The sequence below is a fragment of the Canis aureus genome, chromosome 1 (genome assembly GCF_053574225.1).
Source record: "Canis aureus isolate CA01 chromosome 1, VMU_Caureus_v.1.0, whole genome shotgun sequence".
In the NCBI taxonomy this organism is placed as follows: domain Eukaryota; kingdom Metazoa; phylum Chordata; class Mammalia; order Carnivora; family Canidae; genus Canis; species Canis aureus.
Genome location: NC_135611.1, coordinates 22,705,921 through 22,725,922, shown reverse-complemented (window position 1 = coordinate 22,725,922; position 20,002 = coordinate 22,705,921). Strand labels below are relative to the sequence as shown.

The following is a 20,002-nucleotide window of genomic DNA, read 5'->3' as shown; positions in this document are numbered from 1 at the left end:
CCGTTGCCTTTACTCTTTGCCCATCTTGCCTGTTCACTGTATCACTTGCTTGGGGCAGTTATTTCTCCACATTGGCACGGTCCACGTTTGGGCCTGGGTGATTCTTTGGTCTGCGAAGGTGTCCTGGTCCTGTCCCTGGTCTCTATCTGCTGGACGCCAGTAGCATCCTTCCTTGCCTGCCCACATTGTAACAACCAAAAATGTCTCCAGACATTTCCTGACGCACCCCCCCCGCCACCCCGCCAGGGGATAAAATCACCCCCTATTGAGAGCCACAGGCCGCAGATTCTGTTGTTAAATGATAGACGTTTATGGCAGCAGAAGAGAAAATCTGTCCCCTCTCCATTATTGCCAGGCTATGAGTTTTGTGGGGACTGGGGGCATCTGAGAACCATAAATGTCAGCCATGCAGTTTGATTTGGCTTCTTCACTGGCATATTCCAACCCACCTGCTCAACGATAATGCGAAACAGTCCAGGTAACTAACTGGTTGTCTGTAGGTCCTGGTTTGCCTGAGAGAGTTCTGGTTTATACCTGTTCTGTGTGTGGTTGATGTTTGGTTGGTTGGTTGGCTTTTCCCATTTTTGTCTGGTTAATACCCACCTTCACTCTCTAAATTGTCCTGGATCAGATGGTAAACTGTATCATCATTCTAACACAGGAGATACTAGAACATCACCTGGAGCAGCCAGAGGGACAATTGGCCTCTTTGCCACCTCCATCCTTAGTGTTCTTTGCTTGTTCCTTCACAGTTCCAGTATCTTCTATGTGAAGACTTGGAACGGCCTTAGGAATTAACCAGGAAAGGGGCGAAGGTGCTTGCCAGACGGAAGCAATGGGAAGTTTTATAGGGTGAGACACTGAAAGGGATATATTAAGAGTTAGACCAACAGGCTAATAGGAAAATCCAAACTTCACTTTGCAGACTTCACTTCAATTTGGAATCTACCTCTCAACCTGTTACCCTATCTGACAAAATGGGCAATGGCATTTTGAGGCTATAAATTCTAAATGTGGCAAACATTTATCTTTTGGAAAAGAAAAAGGATTGATTGCTAGGAAGTGTCCAGAAGGAGCCGAAGGTCAGTCTCCTAGCTGTGGGTTTGCATATGTGGTGATAATGCACCCATCACCAGCCACCCCGCCCCGACTTTTTTTTTTTTAAATCTGAATGTTTGTAGCCGAGACGTAAGTACAGAGGATCCAGCACACCATTACACATATAGATTTCAAAGGCTTGGGAAGAAATCTTATTTCAGCATCTGTAGTTGGTTTTATTAAAAGCAGTTTAAATTCCCCTGCCTAGAGCAGTTTGGAATTATAGAGATGGGCTGCAGAAATTTACATTTTAATTGAGGCACAAGACAAAATAGGGCATGGTGCAGCATTCACACATTACAAGGAAGAATAAATAAGATATGTATCAGCTGGGAGAAAAGAAATGACTAGTCGTTTTTCACTGCCTCCTGCACTTAATTTTTTTCCTATGGCAGTGAGCTGACTTAGGCTTGCCATGCAAAGACAGTTTTTCCAGTCAAAATGTTTATCACTTCAGAGTTTTATTTGCGTTGAAATATCTTCACACCGTGGAGTAAATATGCAAATACTCAAACAGGCATGGGTGTGCGTGTGCCAGTGTGTTTGGTGGTGTCTACGATATTTCAAATATCTATAAATATAAATAACATCTCAATAAACTTCAAAGGAAATCACTTATAAAGCGCGGGATATAAATGACAATTATGACAAAAGGAAATGATTTGTTAAGTACTGTAATTTGAGCTATTGTTAAGTTTTAGACATTTATAGAATTTTTATCTGTGGAAACGTCTCTGGCTGTGGTCAGTAAGGAAGTCTCTGAGTACTGGGGAGGACACACGTTTTCAAACTTAAAGATTTACTTGTGTTTGTCAATCCCTTTGAGAAAATATACAGTTTTTTTTTTTTTTTCCATATCATATGTTTGACTCATTCTCAGAAAATTAAGTTAAGCATGCAGTTCTCGTAAAGGAAGAGGTATATACTTAAAAGTTAGGTGATGATAAGGTCTTTTTAAAAGTAATGTATTGTCAATGATTTTTAGAACATTATTGTAATTAAGCATATTCACCCATTTCCTTAAACCTTCATCAATTTTATGGTATTTTCCATCAACTATACATGTATTTTACATTCTTAATATGCTCTTTTAAGTCATAATTTTAATTATGGCTTAATTACAGATTATATGTTAATTATAAAATTGAAAAGCCATAAACGACACATTATTGTATTATGCTTATGAGCTAGGGAGTATAACTGGACACAAGAAAAGGAAATATAATTCTTTGTCCCCAAGCATGTGCCTTTCAAACATGGAAGTCAAATGAATTCTCTACTTTTAGCTACCAAAACTTCTTAATTTGCCTTCTATTTTGACTATGAATTTCCCTTTTCTTTTTCCCAGAATTTTAAAATGACACTTGATAGTCTATGAAAAAGTAATAGCATGCCTCCTCCTTGTTGCTAGTTGCTCATTTCTTAATCACATACTATTATTAAAATAAAAGGCATTTTCCTTTTTTTTTTCTTAAAGATTTTATTTATTTATTCACAAGAAACACATGCAGAGGGAGAAGCAGGCTCCATGCAAAGAGCCTGATGTGGGACTAAATCCTGAGACTCTGGGATCATGCTGAGCCGAAGGCAGATGCTTAACCACTGAGCCACACAGGCGACCCTAAAAGGCATTTTTCTTAAGGATATATATATATATATATATATATATATATATATATATATATAAATAATAGAGATGGGCTCTATTGTTCCAAGGCTAAATATATGCATATGTGTGTGTGTGTGTGTGTGTATATATATATATATATATTTGTAACTATCAAAATCACTTTTCCAATTTCTATTCATACTTCTTTTAGTTCTACCCCATAACAGTCATTTCAGGGTGATTTTGTTTTTTGTTTGTTTGTTTGTTTTTGCTTTTGTTTGTTGTTATTTTTGTTGTTTTCCCTCCAGTTTCACTCCTAGTGTATTATTGGCTGGGTGTGCTTATTATCATTTGATATATATTTGTCTCTTCCTTTCTTTCTTTTGGATATCCATAAACCATGTTTTAGAAAGTATTTGGAAAGTGAATGTTTTAAGTCCTTTTATATATCAGATGCCATTAGTTTGCTGTCATCATTGTAGTAGTGTGTAATAGGATGGCTGAAAGTAGATTTTGTAGTTCCACGGTTATTTTTCCTCCGAATTTTTTTTTTTTTCCTCCGAATTTTGAAGGCGTTCCTTTATTGTCTTATAACGTTCAGCATTGCTGATGAGAAATATAACACCAACTTTATCCCCATCTTCTTGCAGATAGGCAGCTTTTCCTTTTGGAGGCTTTTATGATCCCTGAATCTTTGGAGACATGACATTTCATGAGTTCTGAGTAGGTGTGGGTCTTGCTGGGCACTTAACCACACAACAACTATTTTATTTGAAGAACCTTGTTATTTTTCAGTTCTGATGTGTTTTTATCTTCTTCTTCTATTTGTTTTTGATTTTTTGTTGTTTTTTTTTTGGCTGGGTACGGTAAACTTTATTGATGGTACATGACAAGGTAGGGCTCCCCAAGCCCCTCCCCTTCCTCGGGGTCTAGGATGTAAATTGGAGGTCAGGAGATTCTCAGTGTGTTGGGGGATTAAGTTGGGGCAGGGACTCCCCAGCAGCTGAGGGCCTCTCTCTTCCTCTTGTTCTTGCTGGGGCTGGTGGTCCAGGAGGCTCTTACTCCTTAGAGGCCATGTGGACCATGAGGTCCACCAGCCGGTTGCTGTAGCCGAATTCATTGTCATACCAGGAAATGAGCTTGACGAAGTGGTCATTGAGGGCAATGCCAGCCCCAGCGTCAAAGGTGGAAGAGTGGGTGTCACTGTTGAAGTCACAGGAGACAACCTGGTCCTCAGTGTAGCCCAGGATGCCCTTGAGGGGGCCCTCCAATGCCTGCTTCACTACCTTCTTGATGTCATCATATTTGGCAGCTTTCTCTAGGAGGCAGGTCAGATCTACAACTGACAGATTGGGGGTGGGGACACGGAAGGCCATGCCAGTGAGATTCCCGTTCAGCTCAGGGATGACCTTGCCCACAGCCTTGGCAGCGCCAGTGGAAGCAGGGATGATGTTCTGGGCAGCCCCTCGGCCATTGCCACAGCTTCCCAGAGGGGCCGTCCATGGTCTTCTGGGTGGCAGTGATGGCCTGGACGGTGGTCATGAGGCCCTCCACGATGCTGAAGTGGTCATGGATGACTGTGGCTAGAGGAGCCAAGCAGTTGGTGGTGCAGGAGGCATTGCTGACAATCTTGAGGGAGTTGTCCTACTTCTTGCAGTTCACGCCCATCACAAACATGGGGGCATCAGCAGAAGGAGCGGAGACGATGACCCTCTTGGCCCTGCCCTTCAAGTGAGCCCCAGCCTTCTCCATGGTGGTGAAAACCCCACTGGACTCCACAACATACTCAGCACCACCATCACCCCACTTGATGTTGGCAGGATCTTGCTCCTGGAAGATGGAGATGGACTTCCCGTTGATGACAAGTTTCCCGTTCTCAACCTTGACTGTGCTGTGGAATTTGCCGTGGGTAGAATCATACTGGAACATGTACACCATGCAGTTGAGATCAATGAAGGGGTCATTGATGGCAACAATATCCACCTTACCAGAGTTAAAAGCAGCCCTAATGACCAGGCTTCCAATACGGCCAAATCCGTTCACTCCGACCTTCACCATCGTGTCTTGGGGACGCGGCTGGCCCTGCGCCAGAAGATGCGGCTGTCTGTTAAACGGGGAGGAGCAGAGAGCCTTATTCTTCAATTTGATTTTTTTTTCAGCCCTTCCATTTTCTTTGACTTCTCTTCTTAAAATTCTTATTAAATGGATGTTGGCATGCTGGGTTAATTCTCTGTCTCTTTCTGTCTCTTTTTAAAAATAGTTTCTTTCATTCACCTTTTTGTTCAGTGCAAAAATGAGATTTCCTAATTTACAGATTTTTAATCTCCTAGAACTCTTTGTTCTTGGATTTCTTTTCATCATATCGCCTTCTTCTAATTTATAGATGCAACCATTTCTCAAAGTACTGACCAGAATATTGTAAAGTTATTTTCTGTTTCTTGCATTAACTTAATGTCTCTTAAGGCCAGCTGTTATCTTGGCTTATTTTGGATCTTTTGCGTTGTGCTGTTAATTTTCCTAACGTATTTGCTAATCATTGATTGCTCATTCATATTGATGAAAGAAATATGACCTGGTAGTGACCTGGCTGGTTTCACTATAGAGTAGAAGGAGACATAACAGAAAGATACATTAGAAAGCTCACAAAATGAGAGTGGCTTAAGCCTTAACCCTGCTTATGAAAGTCATTAAATTTCTTTAGAGAGTAATCTTATAATTTTAGAAACTCAAGGATATCTTACTGGTAATGATCTTTCAGCAGTGGGAGCTGGAGAACGATAAAGATATTCCTTAGGCACACTTAACCACATTTTCCTGCCCCATTTTTTAGATTTACTCTGTATATCTGGGTCTTTGTTATAAAGAATAGCTCCTACCTCCTTCCTCGTTACAGGCTTTGTCTTCTAAATATTTCAAATCTTAGTTTCACCTGCTTCGTTTAAAACATCATATCATCTTACTTATTTTCTCTCTTCCAGATATTTATCCAAAAAAAGTAGCTCCAATAAGACCTAACCATTTCCTCAACCCATTTTTTTTTTCAGAGCCCCAATGGGTTTATTATGTTTTGATCTCTTCCCTCTAATTTCAGTTAGATTTTGGAACGGCAATAAAATACATCTTAATTATAGTATTTTGTACCCAAAGCAATATTTTCAGGATAAAAACAAAATCCAAGGACTATTCACCTCCCTTTCTATCTATACTAACCCTCTGACTAGGAAGCAGTAAAGACAATCAGGATTTCCACTAGGACAGTGAGCTTTATGGTTCTCCTTTCTGGTGCATCTGTCTATGCCCAATGGCCACTAGCTAGAACAGGTAAGGCAAATGGCAAAACAATGTAGAGGTTCCAATCCCAGACCATCACCTAGAGACTCTATCATTTGTTGGCTGCATAATTACTGGCAAACTCCACTGCAAACATGGTGTAACTTAGGAACATTTTTTTTTTTTTTTTTTGTCCTTGATTCATTTCATTCATTTCCATGTAGGTATCTTGTTATAATTCCATTGATGTAAAGCACAGGGAGATGTATACCTAAGGAAATAGGCAGTGGGGCTCAAATGGTCTGATTTCAATAGTCCTCTACTGCAGTTGGTTGACTTCAGCTGTGTATGTAGCCTACCATACTCCTGGATTCATGAATGTGTAGACACTGACGGTCCTCATTGACATTTCCATTTTTCCCACTGTCTGTCCTGAATTCCCTAATTTAACACATTTTGTTTGTATGAACATAACATGAAAAGTATTTCCAAACTGTCTGAACAACTGCATTTCATATAATTATTACTTAACCTAATGCATTTGTTTCTGCAAATATAATAGTTTTCTCTTCTTATCAATATTGCCCAGCAAGAAAGCTTAAGCTATTTAACTAGCAAAACTGCCAATATTTACAACCTTTTAAGTCAGTAGAAGAATTTAGATAATTTGTTTTTTAGTGTTTACTGGTTACTTAATGAATATTGTGCTCAGGGTTTTACATATTTATACTCTATCTCATTCCAAAAATAATTTGAAGTGTCTCGAACATTACAGAATATAAAATGTAAAGAATTAGAATCTGAGCACTGTATAATGAAAGCAAATTTTTACCAAAATTAGCTTACCAAATAGGAAAACTCTGGAGGTTTATATAATGTTATGCATATTTTAAAGTTTTGGGTGTTACTGTTACAAAAATCAACCCTTCCTCTTTCTTATATAATTATTAAAGAAAGATAAAACAAAGTTTATATACAGTAGGTCTATCTATTTTATACCTGAAACATTTAGATTATTGACATTTTTTGTTCTGTGAAAGGATTGCTCCTCTGTAGACTTAACCAAAATCATGTCAAAGAGAGATGTTCTATGAGAAAAACACACACATATTTAAAAAATGAAAAACTTCAATTATATATCCTAGTCTTATTTTTATTCAGTCTTCAATTGTTGCACATTCGATTGTAAATCTATAATAAATTTATAAGAGTCCGGACAGCCTGGGTGGCTCAGTGGTTTAGCACCTGCCTTTAGCCCAGGGCCTGATCCTGGCATGGAGCCTGCTTCTCCCTCTGCCTGTGTCTCTGCCCCTCTCTCTCTGTATCTCTCATGAATAAATAAAATATCTAAAAAAATTAATTAATAAGTTAAGAGTCCATTATTTAAAAACATGATACAAACATTAGATATGATAAAACATTTCTATACTCAAATATTTATATTTCTATTAGTTTAAAAAATTGTTACTTCTGTTCATAGATTGTGCATATAAAAGTTTAATCTTCCTCTTAGGAAGAAGAAACATATGAATTGTGTATGAAGAGGTTGCCAATAAAATTTATATATGTACTTTTGTTGAAAAAAAAACATATACTTATGTGGGTCATATTCTATCCTCATAGCAGCGTACTATTTACCTTTTGGTTTGAATTAACTTATAAATAACAAAGACAAGTTTTGTTTTGTTTCTATTTTTGTTTGTTTTTTTGTTGTTTTTTACATGACTATTTTTAAAAATCCAAGTATCTACTATATCATCTACTAGGATGATATAATGTTGGTACCTAGACAATTATTTTTTTAAGAGACCGCACAGCAAAGAACATTTGTTCGGTTTGGAACCTCTTAAAATACTGTGGTCCTAGGTTTAGAAATATTTTCCTTTAATTAGAGTGAGTACAAAGATACAAAGAAGAGTTTCCTACATGCAATTTATCTCTCTTAAAATAATTATACTTTGGATTGAAACATATTGTTTTAATCTTCAGAATTTTGACCATAATTTTATTTATTGAAAATATGACTAACAAGATGATTTCTCTGTTGTCATTGTGGAAAAGTTGGTTACTGAACATAGTGAAGACACTGTATCTTGCCTCCTCTATACTTGAAAATAGAACATAGGACACGACAGTGACATGGCTTGTATTCCCATAAACTACTACATTAGAAAATGGAAAAATTTCCATGGCTGTTACCATGACTGGAATGACAGAAAACAGTTTGAGAGCCACATAAGGACCAGAGATGTGGGCTGTGTTCACAGCACCAGTGCTCAAGTGGCCATTTACCCTACTGGTAAATAAATATAGGTCTATAGCCAGTTGCCTATGATCATATAGCACTGAAATGTAAAAAGATACCACCCGGTCGTTGGCCAATATTTACACTTTGGAATAGTAAATCATCATTGGATCCACACTATGAGTTGTTTGGGTAAGAAGGAAAGAAAGTACAGTCCCTCATTTTATAGTTAGAAAATTAAAGCTGAGAAGTTTATTTCTTTGTCCAAAGTCTCTCAGCAAGTTAGCTGTGGAGACCAAGAGTAAAACTCAGAGATTATAATTCCTGGTATATTGATCTTTTCTCAGTACTACCTCATCCCCTGTGGCTAAAAAAAATTAAATTGAAGAACCAATTAGCATATCAGAATCCAAAAATTCCTCTTGTGCTCATTATTGCAAAGTGATCAAAGAGATTGTGTTTATAATAAAAATATTGGTTTTTACTTTCCCACCCACATGCAATGCCCAATGTCTGTCTTATCTACTCAAGCACATATTGATATTTTGAAGGCCACAATTGGAAAAACAGCTCATTTGTGCTAAATTATATGTAAGAAAGAGTTCCTAAATAAATTCACATGAAATAAACATGAAACAGGCCAAAATATACCTGATTCATGGCAAAATAATTAATTTAAGCCAATGGAATAATAAGCATAACTAACATCATTATACATTTTAATATACCATGTAGTCTTTTAAGCATTCATATTTAATTCATTTAATTCTTATAACAACTCTTTCATAGGTATCATTATTTCCACTAGTTTATTGAGGAGGATGTTGATGCCCAGACAAGTTAAATAAGTTACCCCCAAAATTATACAGCCCGCATAGGGAGGAGACAGGATTGAATGGTTTACATTTGTGAAGATGAAATTAATGTGTCGAAGTTTATCTATATACGGCTCAATTGTACACCCATTTTATTTGATGTAGGAAAGATGTTAGGGTTTGAAGTGAACGGTAGAGAAAAAAATCTTGAGATGTCTTTGGAACCAAAATGTGTTTTTATTAAAGCACAGGGGCAGGACTCTCACCTGGGGTCTTGAGGAGGGGCCCATTGTTTACTTTCAGGTTGGGAGGGGGTTAAGGAGAGCATAAGTCTCTAGGGAATTTTGGAAGCAAGGTTTCCAGGACCTCGAGGGCACTAGCTGTTGTTGGGGAAGGGTCATTTATTACTTACTGTCTAATAAAATCATAGTCATGAGAGCTTTCAGATGTATATAGGTGGGACATATGCTTGAGGGATAACTGCCAACATACATCTTAGGGGGTAGAGACAAAGGAAGTTTCCAAAGGAATTTTTATATCCTAAAGCAGAGTTACAGGATTCTGAGGGTCAGGCTAAGATTACCTTTTGCCCTTAACAAAGTATTGACATCAAAGCACCTAAATTCTTAGAGGAATGTCACTCTGCCTGTTTCAAGGACTTGTCAGTGGGCTATATGTAGTAAGGAAATTTGATTTTTATTTTATTTTTTATTTTTGCCTTTGTTTCCTACATCCTTATCCATAAAGGTTTCCTGATTTCTTAGATCTGATGAGGTTTTGGAGTATAGATGAGGTCTGGGGCCAACAACCAAGATAGAAATTGAGACATCTTTGGTGCAAAATGGTGGTTTTACTAAAGCAGGGGGACAGCACATGTGGGAAGGAAGAGCTGCTGCTCTGGGCTTGTGAGGGGTGGCTGGGAAGTAAGGAAAAGGGAGATTTCAAAAGGATTTCCATATGCTAAGGAGGACCTGCAAGATACTGGAGGCCTTGCCATTGTCAAGGTAAAGATTGCTTTTCCCTCTAGCAAGTTATTAACCATTGAGAACCATTAACCATTGGAAGCCTCCTGAGGAATGTCACAAATCCCATTCTGGGTGGGGCTTGTTTGTGGTCTATCAGCTGTGCTTTGTTCTCAGCTCGCCCAGTTCCCGTCAGATCTACACAGTTCTATTGTTTCTATTGCAGTTCCAGAGCCGGTGGCATGTAGCAGCAGAGTTTAAACATACAGTCATGTAGCTTGCCTATCGCTGCCTCCTATGTTCTTTGTTTCTCGTTTTACCCAAGTGTTGTTTTTTCAAGAGACTGAAAACTTCTTTAAAAATATGGGTTTTATTTACTTATTTTGTTCTGTACACTATAAAAAGCCAAGTTATGTTGGACAGACCATAGATGTTACCCCTGCTTGTTGATGGATTGAAGGGCATTTTAGGAGAGTAAGTGTAATAAGAATCAATTAAATACGGTAGTACTGTTCTGGCTTCCTAGAGATTTCTTCCTCCATTGCCAACTGCTAAGCATTGCCCCAGCTTTTAAATTGAGCTTCTACTCTTTCCTCTCTAAAGCAATGCCTCCTGCTTTTCCCCCTGCATTTCACCCGTCCTTTCTTTGTGAAGAATTTAAAAACTTCATATCCAGCTCTGTCTTTTCATGTACCCTTAGATCACTTCTGCAGGGTACTTAATACTTAAACATATAATATGGAAACTGAATTCATTATTTATCTTTTTTTTTTTTTAAGATTTTATTTATTTATTCATGAGAGACACAGAGAGAGAGAGGCAGAGACACAGGCAGAGGGAGAAGCAGGCTCCCTGCAAGGAGCCTGATGTGGGACTCGACCCCAGGTCCCCAGGATCATACCCTGACCTGCAGTGCCACCAGGGCTGCCCTATTTATCTTTAAAGTAAAACAATCCTGCTTCTAAGCTCAGTAGTATCACAGTTTGTGAGACTCTGGAGTAGTGCTCATTTGGATTAATTTAGCAAACACTGTGTGCCAGAAACTATATGCTCAATACAAAAAAGGAAATCTGTCACCATTCCCTCCTTTGGTAGCAGGTAAATAAAGTGACTGTTATAAACCAATAAGGTGACTGTTATAGCTCAAAGTGAGATGACTTACCATAGAAATCTGCATAGAAATTCATGACAATCACCGTTTGCATTTGCTTAGATCCCAAAATTCACTAAACAATTGTGTATGCAAGTTTAATCTTTGAAACAACCCTAGGAGATACTGTTACTGCCTATAAATTCTGAGGAGCCAAGTGACTTGCCTAAGAGGTCCCCTGTCTTAGCTCATTCAGGCTGCTATCACAAAAATAAATTTATTTATCACACCATATTGCTTATAAGCAACAGATTTATTTCTCATAGTTCTGGAGGATAGGAAGTCCAAGATCAAGATGCCAATAGACTCATGTTCTAATGAAAACCTGCTTGTTGGGTCCTCATCTGGAGAAAGGGAGGAGAACCCCCTTGGATGGATCTGGACCATCTTTTATAAAGGCAAGGATTCCATTTGTGAGGGTTCCACCCTCAAGATCAAATCACCTCCCCAAAGCCCCACCTCCTAATAGCCCCATGCCATTTCAACATATGACTTTGGGAGGACACAATTATTGAGTCTGTAGTACTTCTCAATGAATGGTGGCAGCATGACACTCACCTCCCTCTCACTGGTTCTCTGTTTCCTGAGTGCTTCCTTTGCTCCTCCACAACACAGAAGGAGAACACATGTTTCTTATGTCCTTGAATATCACCACAATACTCAATACAGGGCTGGTGAACAAGAGGTCTCCTCCTCAAGAGTTTGTTATTTTATGAGCAGAGTTAAATTCAATGTGTTGAAACTGAAGACAGATTATAGCTCACTTTCCATAAGAATTTTGAACTAACTCATCTAGAAATGGAATGGTTTGCCTCATCTGGAGAAGTCTTAAATAGGTTCTCGGTGAGCCCTTTCCAGGGAGGTGGGCAGGTTTTATGCATATGGTAAGATATTTGAATAAATGACTTCTAAGATTTCTTCCAACTCTGTATTTCTATGATTAATTTCTTTATCTAATGCCTCCGCCTCTATCGACTGAGTTTGGTTATCTTTTTTTTTTTTTTTTTTTATCTTAAGAACCCTAAAACCACTTCCCTTAGCCACTAATTCTCAAGAGACAAAGAATTGCTATTTAAGACAGTTGTGCAAACTCATCATTAATCAATACAACTAAGAGTACATGACGTTCTTGAACCCTCCCTATGACAACTTAATTTAGGACATCTTGTCTGGAATCAGTACATTATCATCCTTGGCATGATGCAGTATCTTGTTAGAGTACTGAACCTGGAAATCATCATCTTTTTTCCTAAATGATTGTTCCAGTTTCCATAAAGGTGAGTTAAATAAAGCTAACTTTAGAAAACATCCCTGACAGAAAAGGACAATTATTTTATGACATCTAATGAGACCTGTAAAAGTTAAAAGAGTTGCTGCGAGGCTTGATGGGATAGTCAAAGGCGAGAAGGATATGAAGAGTTCTTTACTGCTTTCATTTTGTAGAGGGAGTCTTAAGCGGGTTCTGACTCTGGTGTACAAGAACGTTTGGCAAAAGTACAAGAATATGCTTAGTAATGTAAAGAAGCATAGAAGGAGCATATTATAAGTCTAGAATATTCTAACTCCTGAATAAAATAGAATGAGATTATTTTTGTTTTCCTAATAACAGCAGCCACCTCTAATGTTTTTTTTTTCTTTTTCTCTAACGTTAATATAATATCTCAATGTCAAATTTAAATGAGAAGCTGAGGTCCTACCATTGCCTCATGTAGTGATAAGTCTTGATGTAGGTGACTGCACTGTCAAAGGAATTTGGGATGGAAAAGGCTATGATCTTTCATATTTTAAGTCCAAATGTGAACAGAGATAAAAAATGAATTAGGTGAGTTCTCAGGGTACCCGAGAAATAGGATGAATTGAGGACTTAAGAGTGTCATTTTCCTGGGTGTACATTTCTGTTGTTTCAGTGACAAAATTAAAATCTCTGCCTTGCAGAAACAAGTAATTGGTAACTCTCATTTTTATAAACTCTGAGAATTTCCTACAATTTTCCATGCTACCTATCAGAAGAACATTCCTTCCACTCTGTAATGTTTGATTTAGGATAAATGAGATGTTTTCATTGAATCAAGCCAAGTTTTTAAGGACTTTCGCTTATGTTTCTTTGAATGATTGCAATATGAAAAATGTATTTCATACAGATGGCCAAGTTGACAGTTCTCCACATTGGCAAAATTATTCAGCTCGGTATGTTAACAAAAAAGAAATCTTAACCTAGGTGCATGTGGTGAGTATGTGTCAGGAATAGTCATGCCACTTATATGTTTTTTAAAATGCTAAAATTAACATTCCCCATCAGATTCTCTATAAAATACAACCATCTAGTTTGATTGTTTTCTTCTCCTTACTTGGATTTATTGATATAATATTCTTTTTTAAAGACTATCTTTGAAAGAAGTGAATTAGATAGTAGGTTCTTGGCAAATCATTCTAAAAATTTCCACCTATTTAGGAATTTTAGGGAAGTGAGAGAGGAAAAGCAACTTTTACTTTAATTACTTGCTTCCCCTGAGAATAAAATGGCCTCTTTTCTTTATTATTTTGAAAATGAGGAAGAAAAATCCATACATTAAAAAGAAAATTGGAGTATCCTGAGTATACTACTGTTGTATCCTATGCTTAGCTTTCTAGGGAAACATGAACTTAAAATACTCAAACTTACATTAGGTAAGCATGACTTTAGTCATGTAATTAACATAAAACCAGTTATAAATATAACTTTTGCTTTACAGCATAGAAATTAAATTTAGTTGGAAAAATAATTCTAGTTTAATGTTTTAGTTAGAATCTTTTTTTGACTATTTAAGAACCAGCACACTTCTGGTAGCCAGGGTACCAAATTTATTTTAAGGAAAGTTTCAGTGGATCAAATTTCTCAATAAATTTAGTAAATCTGATTATTCCATGCAGGTTTTTGTTTCTCTTTTGTTTTGTTTTGTTTTAACCTTCACAGGCAATTAGGTCCTTTCTGTGAGAATGGGGACATGGTTGAAAGATGTTTTGAGGTTTTTTTTTTTTTTTTTTTTTGGTCCCATACCTTGTCATTTATTTAATAATAGTCATGCCAACAGCAAATAATAAATATTCCCATAGCAAATATTTATTTACCAAATGTGGCTCCCAATGTATGTATGTATGTATGTATGTATTTATTTATTTATATATCATTTATGTCTAATATTTTACTTACTTATTCATGAGAGACACAGAGAGAGAGAGGCAGAGACACAGACAGATGGAGAAGCAAGCTCCATGCAGGGAGCCCGACGTGGGACTCAATCCTGGGTCTCCAGGATCAGGCCCTGAGCTGAAGGCAGCGCTAAACCACTGAGCCACCCAGGCTGCCCTCCCAGATGTATTTTAAACAGTAACATTGAGACATTAAATTCCTCTAAACAAGGTGGCTTTTAAGAAGCAATAAAATTAGTATGAATTTAATTAGTTCTCTATGCAAATAGCATTTACGAAAACAAACATCTCCGTTGCCAGCTATTGGTTGCTCAGCATCTAACATGGACCTGGAACTACTTTAAGTGAATATATGCTAGAGAATCCCTTGGTCTTTTAGGGCACATGTCAGACTCTTGTTTAACCAAAAGTCAAGATAGGAGATTTAGAGTAAGCAGCAAGACGTCGTAAACTTGCCCCTGAATTTTATCTGAGCTTGAACTATCAACAGCTTAATCCTGAGAAGAAATATAACTTGGCTGTATTTCCATGTCTTCTTCCATAAAATGTTCTACTTTGCATGATTGCTGAGAACTTGTTTTGCAAAGCCCCTAACATGGTGCTTGCTTTATTCAGTTAATATTCCCTCTCTATTCCCTTCCTCTTCAATTTCCTCACCTTACCACCTAGTGAAGGGCAGACTTGGACAAGCACAACCCAGGTGCCATATCCAATTAGCTCTGAACCCTTCATTGGTGACTGATCAGCTTCTAGAGAATCTACATCCACTACTTGAACTCTACTCTTCTTCCTCTGCTGCTATATCCCTTCTACTGAGAACTATAAAAGAACACTTGGCACATAACAACTTTGTCCAAATTCCTGTACTGATAAACTTAAACACTAGCTTAGTCTCTAAGAGCTCAAGGCTAAGAACTTAGGATGACACCTCTCAGGTGTCTCTTAGGCCCCTTAAGCTCCTACCTGAGGAAGCTCCTACCTGCCAAAAGAATTTATTGTTTGTTCTAGTCAACCCTGAAAATAGGGCCCCTGTCTCCCCCTCTGTCTGGGAGGGTAGGAGCTTAACTTTGGTAAGTGCCAGTTAACAAACCCAAATGACCTAGTCACATGGATGGCTGCCTTTGGACTTTTTTGGACATATTTAACAGCCCAGCTTACCTTCATGTTCCTTAAATATTTTTGAGAAACTGTATGCAAGTATTCTTAACTAATAGTTTATTTCAAATTCCAGAAAATTTTAATCTTAAATCTTCCACTATTTTTCTTGATGCTATTATGTTGTTTCATGAAGACACTCTTGCAGACACTAATGATTGCTAAGAGAACTAAATATGAACTGATTAAATACTATCAGAGTCAAATATTTAGGAAGTAAAACAAAATCTTGCCAATAATTTCATATTTAGAAGAGAGAAGCCCTGTCTCACCATCACCTGCCACGTTCTCCACTTTATTTTCTCTTCATACACAATCACCTTTTTCTTGTTTTGACTCTCTGAAGTTAGAAACACACACACGTTCTCTTCTTTTGCCTTGACGCTGTCTCTCTCCTCATTCTTCTGAAACCTATTTGGCTCATGATCTTCCAAGCTGCGAAGATTTTGGTAGATAACAATTTTTGATGAAGACATAGCATTCAACTATTAACAAGGCTGTCAGTTTGTCCGTGTGTACCAATCTCTTAGGTTCTTCAAAGATGAGCCAAGTCTCATCTTTACACTTTTGTATCCCAGAGTCCACAGTTGCACCTGGTTGAAAAACAAAAGCAAAAAGCCAAACCAAAAGAAAAGCATCAGGAAAATATGTTTTGTGCTGAACCAAAACAAATACACAGTGTGTTCCTTGAGTATAAGGAAAGCACAGACCAAAAGTCTGTACTTGAGAAGCTTGTCCAGGAATCTTAGTCCTGATGACTCACCTTGATACTCACCTTGATATTCATCTGTCTCTGACAGCTCTCAGCAGGGCTCTATCCCTTCCCCATCCTAATTAGATTTTTGTCTCTTAACACTGATGTGGACTGCTTTTCATAATTCAAATGCAACACAGAGTTGGATAGAAAATGTAATCCAAAGAGTTTATCCAAAGAAGACTTACTCAACATTTGAAAAAAAATCTTTGAAGGCTAAACTATGTTTTTTTTTTTTAATTATTATTATCTAGACAAACTGTAATAGGCACATAAAATCCTACATCTTAGTTCAGAAACTCACATTTTCCAATTACGATAGGAGAGGCTTGACTTATTAGCAGTTAGGCTGAGAATTTATAGAATTCTTTTAATTAAATGTAAACTTAAACCGAGCCATGTTTTCTGCCATGAGCATCAATTTGAATTTCAGATACACATTTTGAAGCATAGTATTCAAATAAGGAAAGAAACTGTCTCACATTTTTTTCTATGCATCAAAACAAATTGTGTACACAGTATGCTTTAAAAACTAATTTTATGAAGACCATGAGGAAAATGGAATTTATACTTAACACCACAGCCAGATTCTGTGTCCAAACTGGTATTTGAATTCTTCTCAGTAGGCTCATTTGTGCTTGTGTATCTTTTTGATTTAGTTTTGTTTTGTTTTTAGTTTTCCTTGAACTCTTTCTCCCCTTCATCACCTTGCTAATTTCATCACCAAGACGCAGCTCAGAATCACCTCCCCAGGATAACTAACGTGTCTACTACCTGGTCTCTCAAGTCAGCCCTTCTGTGCTAGGAACAATGTATTTATTATTATATTAGGTCTGGCTATTTCACCAAACTTGCACTATCCAATGCAGTAGCCATTGCCATATGTGGCAGCTTCAATTAAAATTAAAGATGCCCTATCGCATCTTACATGTTCAGTGGCGACAGGTGGCTAGTGGTGGCTATACTGGACAGTGTAGATATAGACTATTTCCATTATTGCAGAAAGTCCTATTGGCCAGAACGGCACTAGACTGAGCTCCTTAGAAGAGATCTTTCTCTCCCTGATTTCTTCTCCCTTTATCTTCTAGGGTGGTATTGGGTACGTGGAAGATAGCCAGTAACAACTACTAAATACCACTGAACTGAGAAATAGTGGGTGTGCTAATGTGGAAAATAGAGTCAGATTGAGTTTGCATTGCTCAAGACATGAGGATAGAATTTCTAATACATGAAGGTGTCATGGAGGCAGATTTGAGTTCAGATTGAAAAGTGGCTTTCTCTCAATAAACCTATTGGAAAATGAAACAGGGTTCCTTGTTGGATATTTAGCTCAGGCCCCAAAGTCATTCTATTAAAGCTGGTGATTATCTCTCAGGACTCCAGTATAACAGATCCTTGCTTTGAATCAGGGGGGAATTGTTATCAGAAGAAAATAATTGAGTTTCAGTCATTCTCATGAACGTTTTGAGAAAGTGTTGTGAAACTCTCCAGAAACTTTGACTGCCTGTCACGTTGCAGTCCCTGTCAGCAGTGATCCCTGCTTTAGAGTATCTCCCACAGATACATTCTCTTTTCCTGGGGTAGTGCTTACAAAACTACTGTCGCTCTAAAATTTTCCTAGTTTTTTTTTTTTTTTTCCAGGAAACCCGAATTATGAATTGAATGGTTGTCAGACACACTAGCAGCAATAAACAAAGAATAGTGGAGAAAACAGTATCATGTAAGATTCTGGCATCATTGACTAAAAGAGGACAAATGTGAAATTTTCCAAATATTTGAACTAGGCTGCAGTTAGGGGCCTTGCACATAGGGGGTGCACAGTAGCTATCAAGTGTGAAGAGACCAACCGTAATTGGTCTGAGATTTCAAGCCTACTGTGATGTATTGGGTGAGAGCCCTATGTATTAATAGATCCATGTTAAAAACTTATTTCTTTCATTGAAACAACAACAGTGTTTTTGTATGTTGATCTCTGGCTTCAAAAACAACATGGCTCTAAATAGAAAATATGTTTACAAATATTAAAAATTAGCAGAGAACAATGGATGTTTTATGGATTTAAACTGTGTCACTGAACTCATCAAGCAAAATGCACTTCTTTATACATGAGGTTAGGTGATCTTTGAGGTAAGAACATTTCACTTCCTTTGTTAGGGGATGTATGTACTTTCTTGTGTTTAGAAGAGGCAGCTGTGCTAATGGAACACCACTAGAGTGGCGTTGAGCAAAAGGCTTCAAAGAGGAAGAGAGTGAACATGAGCTTTAAAAAGAATCCTCGCATTAAATCTGGGAAATTCTAGGCTCTCCCTTTGCTACACTGGGTAATTTGGTGCATTTTTTTTTTTTCTTCTGTCAGTAAGTCCCTTTATTTATTATATGGGAATACAAATCGCCTCCCTTTCAAAACAATGAACTGCTGACATTGACATAAAAAGTCTTTGGGGTAAAAAGAAACACAGATATAGGAGCAATCATTATCATCCATAATTTATTAAACCTTTAACTTTAACATCTGCTAAGGTTTAAATTGTGTCATCCAAAAAAAAAAAAAAAGGTATGTGGAAGTCCTAATGCCCAGTACCTCCAAATGTGACCTTGTTTGGAAATGGGGCTGTTGCAGATGCCTTTGGTTAAAATGAGGTCATACTGCAGTGTGACGAGCTCCTAATCCAGCCTAACTTGTATCCAGTTAAGAGGACACGCAGACACACAGGGAGAATGGTATGATGCCAGAGACGGAGACTGACTGGAGTGATGAAGCTATCAGCCAACAAATGCTCTGGACCAAGGGCCACCAGCAGGAGCTAGTGAGACGAAGGGAGGATCCCACCCAGAGTCTCAGAAGGAGCATGGCTCTGCCAACTCCTTGATTTAAGGCTTCTTGCCCTCAGAACTGTGAGAAACACATTTCTATTGTTTGGAGCCACCCAATTTGTGGTATTTTGTGATGGGCAGTCCTAGGAAACTAATTCTATACCCAAATGGATTAGCCAGTCAGTTTCCCATTTCTAGGTCAGATACCTAAAAATAAATTGAGTGGAAATAAATTTTATAAGACTCTGTAGCAATGTCCTTTGATGAGGCTCCCCTGTCCCTCTTTCTCCTCTAATGGCTCTGTCAGCCATTCCTCCATCACTTGCATGCTCACCCTAATGTGGCTGTGGGAATGGGAGGTGGCAGGCAAGACATTCTTGCAAATATAAGCAAAATTTGGTAAATATTTGTGTATGTACACTTTTCTGAGGCTGGAGTTCTATAGTTTCTATCAGACTCTCCAAGGAGAGTCTGAGAACTGGAAACTGCCCTCTCTTTCAACCCTGCAGGTCCGGAATACTCACCTTGTTGGGAATAAGCTGCCTGAATTGATTTTAATACCTAGAATCCACCAGATCAATAGCACAGGGACAGGAACTCAGAGCCCGCAATACGTTGCAGCCATCTGATAACAGCATAGGAGAGCCAATTGGTAAATTTTCAGGATTTTTGCAAGCTGGTAGTTAACCACAGCCATTATTAAAATTAAATTATATAAACTTACACTTAAATGCATTATATTAAAATCAAGATAATAAATACTTTTAACTCACTACTTACTAATTATTTTTACCACATTGTACTATGATCTATGTTCTTGAGGTTACTTACATCTGTTGAATTTCTATGGGATAAGTACTATAGGATATGTATTTCTGTTCATCTCTTCCCAGCTCTATGTGTCATCAAGTTGATAACTTGAAACCAATCGTAGTAGGACA

The 20,002-nt window shown here is 37.7% G+C and overlaps 1 protein-coding gene and 1 pseudogene across 7 annotated transcripts in view; one reads left to right on the top strand and one right to left on the bottom strand.

Annotated features, from left to right (window-relative positions):
• The window catches only part of DCC (DCC netrin 1 receptor), a 1,086,625-nt gene that overhangs the window by 572,700 nt on the left and 493,923 nt on the right, over positions 1-20,002 (top strand). The gene's annotated exons all lie outside the window — the stretch shown is intronic.
• LOC144281291 (glyceraldehyde-3-phosphate dehydrogenase pseudogene) lies at positions 3,527-4,775 on the bottom strand (annotated as a pseudogene).